The sequence below is a fragment of the Callospermophilus lateralis genome, chromosome 2 (genome assembly GCF_048772815.1).
Source record: "Callospermophilus lateralis isolate mCalLat2 chromosome 2, mCalLat2.hap1, whole genome shotgun sequence".
Classification (NCBI taxonomy): domain Eukaryota; kingdom Metazoa; phylum Chordata; class Mammalia; order Rodentia; family Sciuridae; genus Callospermophilus; species Callospermophilus lateralis.
In genome coordinates this window covers 119,192,006-119,198,733 of record NC_135306.1, presented here as the reverse complement: position 1 = coordinate 119,198,733, position 6,728 = coordinate 119,192,006, and positions in this window count along the sequence as shown.

The window sequence follows — 6,728 nt, the reverse complement described above, 5'->3', positions numbered from 1 at the left end:
AATTGCTAGGGATTTATGTAAGTTGCTAGAAGCCTCCACTTAGGTCAACTGAATGTTATTTGTAGATAATTTAAATTCAGCAAACTTTAAAGTGTGAGCTGACTATTCTGGACAAACCTACAGATAATAGCATGCATAGTAGTACTAAAAACAAAAGAGAAGCCCACTTGCTCAAGTAGGGGCAGATTTTTATAATCAGCATTCAGGGCTAGGGATACATAAGATCTATCTGAGAAGGTCCTGGGTTTCACTTCTGAATTATGACAATAACATAAGAGAGCGAGAAAAAAGGCGGAAATGAGTTTGCTGAAAAGATTTATAAAGAAGGGAAGAGAGTGCCACTTCTAATCTGCCACAATGCATGCTTTTTTTTTTTTTAATATTTATTTTTTAGTTTTTGGAGGATGCATCTTTGTTTGTATGTGGTGCTGAGGTTCGAACCTGGGCTGCACGCATGCCAGGCGAGCGCGCTACCGCTTGAGCCACATCCCCAGCCCCACAATGCATGTTCTTAAGCAAGATAGATCATAGCATGAGTATCATGAATTGCATTTTACCTGGAGGGGAAACAAAACAAAACAAAACAAACATTGTAAGCATGCCCTAAGCACATGACTTCCAACCATAGCTTTGAAAAGGAGAAATTCCCATTCAGTGGGGAAGGAGGTGTTCAGCAAAGGTCTCTGTGTAGACAATATCTGTTAGCAAATTATTCTTGTGAATTCTTATTTTTGAAGGGACAAAAAGATGTTATATGGGAGAAAAACTATTCTTAAGATTCAAACTATCATATATTAAGAAGAATAATAACATTTGCAGAAAATCAAGCTAATAAACTTTTTCATATTAAAAAAAGATTCAGAGGAAGAACATTTTAAAATCATCTATAGAGTAATCACAATTAACTTTTTAATTTTTATTTTTCTATATGTAGATGGAGAGAATTGCTCTGCCACTTAGCTACAGCCCCAGTGCCACAATTAACTTTTGAGGCTCTTTATGTGCTAAGTACTATGTTTAAGACTTTATTTCTGCTAATTCCTTTAATCCTCACAAAAAAACTATAAGGTAGGTACTGTTATCCTTGCCCACAAATGCAGGGATGGAGTGGCTAAATAAATTCCAAACAGCTTGGAAAGTACACAGCAAGAGTTCAAATCCAATTTTGTCTGGCTCCAAAGCCCATATCTTGCCATGTTTTATTTGAATCACCTTTCAATATACTCAATGAACTTAGAAAAACTTATAATAAAACCAGAAAAGCAGAACACACAACTGCATCCACTGGGAAAAACTGGAGAGGAAGAGAGAAAAATATAGAGCCAATAAGTAAATGTTGTTTCTTAAAATAAATGGGATGCTGATGCAATAATTGAACATAATAGAAAACAAACAGAACAAACTTAAGGGAATGTTTCATCTGCAAAATTATTTAGTAGAGAATCATACTATGAATTTGAAAAAAACATAAAAAAGAAATTCTTCAAAATGTATGGAAAAGCTGGTCACATGCCTGTGTGTGGCACATGCCCGAGACACAAGGATTCCAAGTTTGAGGTCCACCTATCTTAAAAATAAAAAATAAAAAAAAGGGTTGGGATGTAGGTCAGTGGTAGAGTGCCCCTAGGCTCAGTCCCCAATACTGAGAAAAGGAAAATGAAGTAGAAAAACAGCTTTCTTATTTCTCTTATGTTAAATGCCATGAGACAAATGACTATCACCTACACTGTTATTTTGCGGGGGAAGTGCTCAGAGTCAAACTTGGGGGCTTATGCATGCTAAGAATGTACTCTACCACTAAGCTACACCCCCAGTCTACATGTATGTGTTTAATGGAATGAAGTGATAAGATACTAGAAAGTATCAGCAATGTAAAAGCTTAGAAAACAGAGCAAACTGATGTTTCTTCTCAAAATGACAAAGGTTTAGACCAGCTCATGTTATTTTGCGGGGGAAGAACAATTATGAATTTAGGACTGCTGGGAAAAAGGAGGAGACAGTGATGAAATATGGGAAAAATATATACCTGCTGAATAAAAACACCAGTACAAACAAGGCCTACCTCTTAAGTTACTCCAGAAAAGATAAAAATATTCAATTATATAGTAAAAAGAGTACCATATATTACCAATCAGAAGTGAAGACAAAATGTGTTAAAATATGAAAAACTATTTTATATAAGGATTGTTCAAAATGAAGTTATGATGGATATAGACTAGGAGTGATAATAACACCAAATAATGAAAGCAGAAACAATGGTAGGGTAATTATAATGAGAAATTATATATTTATAAAAAAGGGTTAAAGGCAAAATAAGACATTGTCCAAATAATAAGATTAAGTAAACATTCAATTTTTCACCTTTATAAACAGAATACTTTTAAGCACTGTCAGCTTTTCATTTCTGTAACAAAATAATTTACATAAAAAAGAAAAGTTTACTTTGGCTCAGCTTTGAAGGCTCTAGCACATGATCAATTGGCCCTGTTGCTTTGGGCCTATATGTCAAGGCAGTGCAACATGCTCAGGGAGTGCATGGTCAGAACCCTCTTCACCTAAGAGAGGCTGGGAAGCAAACAGAGGAAGACAAAGGGGCTAAATTCCTTTTAAGGGCATTCCTCCAGTGACCTAACTTCCTAGTACTAGGTCCCATCTCCTAAAGGTTCCACCACCTCCCAGTAGGCCACAGGCTGCTGAACATGGGCCTTTGGGAACACTTACACACATTATGGTAAGCACCTATGTAACATTTATACAGATTTTAACCTGGACTTGGGATATAGCTCAGTGGGTTCAATCTCCAGCAACACACACACAAACCATCCTTTAATTACAGTAATACAATTTTTTATACCAGAGAGCATAATAACCAATTCTAAGTAAAAAAAAAAAAAAATCATACTACTTACCCCACCTTCCAGATTTGATGTTGAAAGTTGAAATCAGAAGTAAAGTCGTAATGTTAAATGTTTTCATGGTTAAAAAAGATAACTTTATGTAGTTTAACAAGTAAACATGCAAAAAGTACACTGATAAAAACAGGAAGCACAAAGGATAAAGAAGAAATTAATCAACAAGGATACAACTAGTTGGGCATATTTGTGCATGTCTGTAATCCTAGCTACTTGGGAAGCTGAGGCAGGAGGATTGCAAGTTTGAGTACAGTCCTAGCAATATAGTCATATCCTGTCTCAAAATAAAAAAATAAAGAGCTGGGGATGTAGCTCAGTGGTAAAGTGCCTTGGGTTCAATTAATTGTACTGGCAATGCTAATAGTGCAGTAATGCTGTTAAAAACACACACACTCTCTCTCTCTCTTAAAAAAAATGTTAAATCTAAGAATGGTGTTTTTGTTAAAAAAAAAAAATCAACTTAAATAACACATGTAAAAAATCAGAGGAAAAAATGTGGTTTTTGACTAAGTTCAAAGCCTGAATGGATAAATCGGCCTGCCAGAAATTTCAGAGAAAAGAAATTGGAACACTTTAAGCAAAAGACTACAGCTTTGGATAACTTAATCCTAAGAAAAGCTATTTGCTATTTTAGATAAACTGCAGAAAAAAGAAATATAGAACACCATCAGCTATGATATCAGCTAAATGTATTTTTGATTGATTCTTTTTAGTTATATATATATATATTCTTTGTAGTTATAACATTTGAATATATTTTGACATAACACAAAAGCATGAAATGTAATTTGCTCTAATTTAATCCCCAGCACTTTACCCCTCCCCACTCCCTCTACTCTACTGATCTTTAGCAGCTAATTCTTTTTTTTTTTTTTCAGTTGCCAATGGACCTTTATTTTTATTTATTTGTATGTAGTGTTGAAATCAAACCCAGGGCCTCACACATGCTAGGCAAGCGCTTTACCACTGAGCCACAACCCCAGCCCTTAGGGAGGCCAAGGCAAGAGAATCTTAAGTTCAAGACCAGCCTCAGCAACTTAAAATGGGATAGAGATACAGCTCAGTGGTAAGTGGTAGATCACCCTTGGGTTCAAACCCCATTGACTCCCAACCTCCACAAAAAAGTGTTTTTTATGTTCTAAGCACTGATCTAAATAGTTTTACATACAGTCTTATTTAGACTTCACACCAACCTTAAGACAGGTTCTATTTATGATCCCCAGTACTGAGATAAACTATAAGAGAAGGAAAAATTTCAAAATCATTTAAAAATTAGTATCAGTTTTAAACCAATCTCATTAAAAGCAAACATTTAAACAAGTGCCCACAAATCAAATTTAGTTCAAGAATCATTCACTAAGATCACCAAGTATATAATATTAGGATTAATGTACAAATAAATTCATAGGTTTAATGCAAACATTTTAATTGACATTAGAAAAGCACCTAATTAAGCTCAACACATATTCTTGATGTAATTTATTAAAATACTACAAACTATGGCCACCATGTTCAAACCTTGGGTTCCATCCCCAATACTGCAAAAGAAAACGAAACAAAATACTACAAATGAAAATCAACATTACACTTAACATTCCCATTAAAATAAGGAACAAGTTGGGCATGGTGGTGTACATTTTAATCCTAGCAGCTTGGAAGGCTTAGGCAGGAGGATTGCAAGTTCAAACCCAGCTTCAGCAATTTAGCGAGACCCTAAACAAGACCCTGTCTCAAAATAAAAAAAAATATATAAGGGCTGGGGATGTTACTCAGTGATTAAGTGTCCCTGGGTTCAATCCTGTTAGTAGAATAAATAAATAAATAAAATAAAAAAAAAACAAAGAACAAGACAATGAAGCCTATTTTGATCATTATTAATTGTACTGGCAATGCTAATAGTGCAGTAAGAAATAAAATTGGAAAATAATTTACAGAAGATAGGTCCTGAATAAATAAATAAACTAGAAAACCCATGAGTGCTAACAGAGTTCACTTAGTTATATAAATGGAAACTGGAACATGACACAGGTTTCCTATAGTAATTAAGACAGTCTGTTATAGGCAAAACTTTAAAGACCAATGGAATAATTTGGGGTTCAGAAACATACATATAAACAGTTTACCAACTATGATAGAGGAAAAGGACAATGCAGCTGTTGGGATAGTATTTTTAATAAAGGGTGCTGGGTTAAACTGGATATTCACATGGAAAATTAATTCCAGATGGATAACCAATCAAAATATGAGAATAAATGATTTTAGAGCTGGGTATGGTGGCTCATGCCTGTAATCCCAGCAGGTCAGGAGGCTAAGACAGCAGGATCGCATGTTCAAAGTTGGCCTCAGTAAAAGGGAAGCACTAAGCAACTCAGAATGTCTCTAAATAAAATACAAAATAGTTTGGGGATGTGGCTCAGTAGTCGAGTACCCCCCAAGTTCAGTCCCCAGTACCCACCCACCCAAAAAGTTTTTATAAGAAAAACATGGAAAATACTCAGATATTTGATAAAGAACTTCTATCTAGATTATAGAACACCTACAAACCACTAAGAAAATGGCAGACAACTAATACAAAAGAGTAAAAGACATGGACAGCCTATAATAATCAGTAAGTATTGGAAAAAAACGTTGATTAGGCAGGAAAAACCAAGTTCCACCAAAATGGCTAAAATGAAAATATTGAGCACTGGCAATACTGTAGAATAAGTGAAACTCTTTACACTGTTGAATACAGTAGAACAATTACTTTAGAAAATGGAAAAATTTGAATAACTTTGGAAAATACAACTGTGACTTAGCATCCCACTCTAAGTTTATGTCTAGCTGAAAATATATCCCCCCAAACACGTGCAAGAATATTGACAGCAGTTCTATTCATAATATGCCAAGAAATAATTCAATGTTTATCATCTATAAAAATGGATTAGGTGTGATTTACTACATCGAAAATATATATACAGCATTGAGAATGAATTCTACAAAACATGAAAAATTATTAAAAATATACACTGGAAGAATTCATTTATATAGTTAAGAGTCTCACCAAAATGCCAGATGTGGCTTGAACTTATAATTTTCCTGCTTTAACTTCCTGAATAGCTGGGATTCAGGTGTACGCCAGAATGGCTAAAGTTCCAGTCTTGATCTGGTGATTATGTGTGTTTACCTTGAGAAATTCATTGAAGAGTATGAACTTAATAGTTCTTTTCTGTTTACATGTTATGCCCCTGTTAAAAGTTTACATTAGGGGCTGGGGGTGTGGCTCAGTGGTAGAGTACTTGTGAAGCATGCACGAGGCACTGGGTTCAACCCTCAGCACCACATAAATGTAAAATAAAGATATTATGTCCACCTAAGAATATTTTAAAAAATTTACATTAATAAAGGAATAACAACATCCTTACATAACTGCTATTACCAGTTTAAAATGGTTGTGGAATGAAGAGCTTCTCTACAAGTAGCAGCTAACAAGAAACAACCACTTTACCTAAAAATTTATGTGGACAGGATAACTTAAAAACTTTAATGATACTTACCATAATAACTTGCCATTTGCTTCTTTCAGTATCTTAAAACATTAATGTACTTTTTTTGGGGGGTACCATGGATTGAACCCCGGGGCACTTAACCAAGTCACATCCCCAGCCTTTTATTTTTTATTTTGAGAAGCTCTTGCTAAGCTGCTGAGGCTGGCTTTGAATCTGTGATCCTTCTACCTCTATTCAGACACTGGGATTACAGGTAAATGCCACCCTGCCCAGAAACATTAATATACTTCTAAAATCAATATTCCAGTAGAATTTTAATTTAAACTAA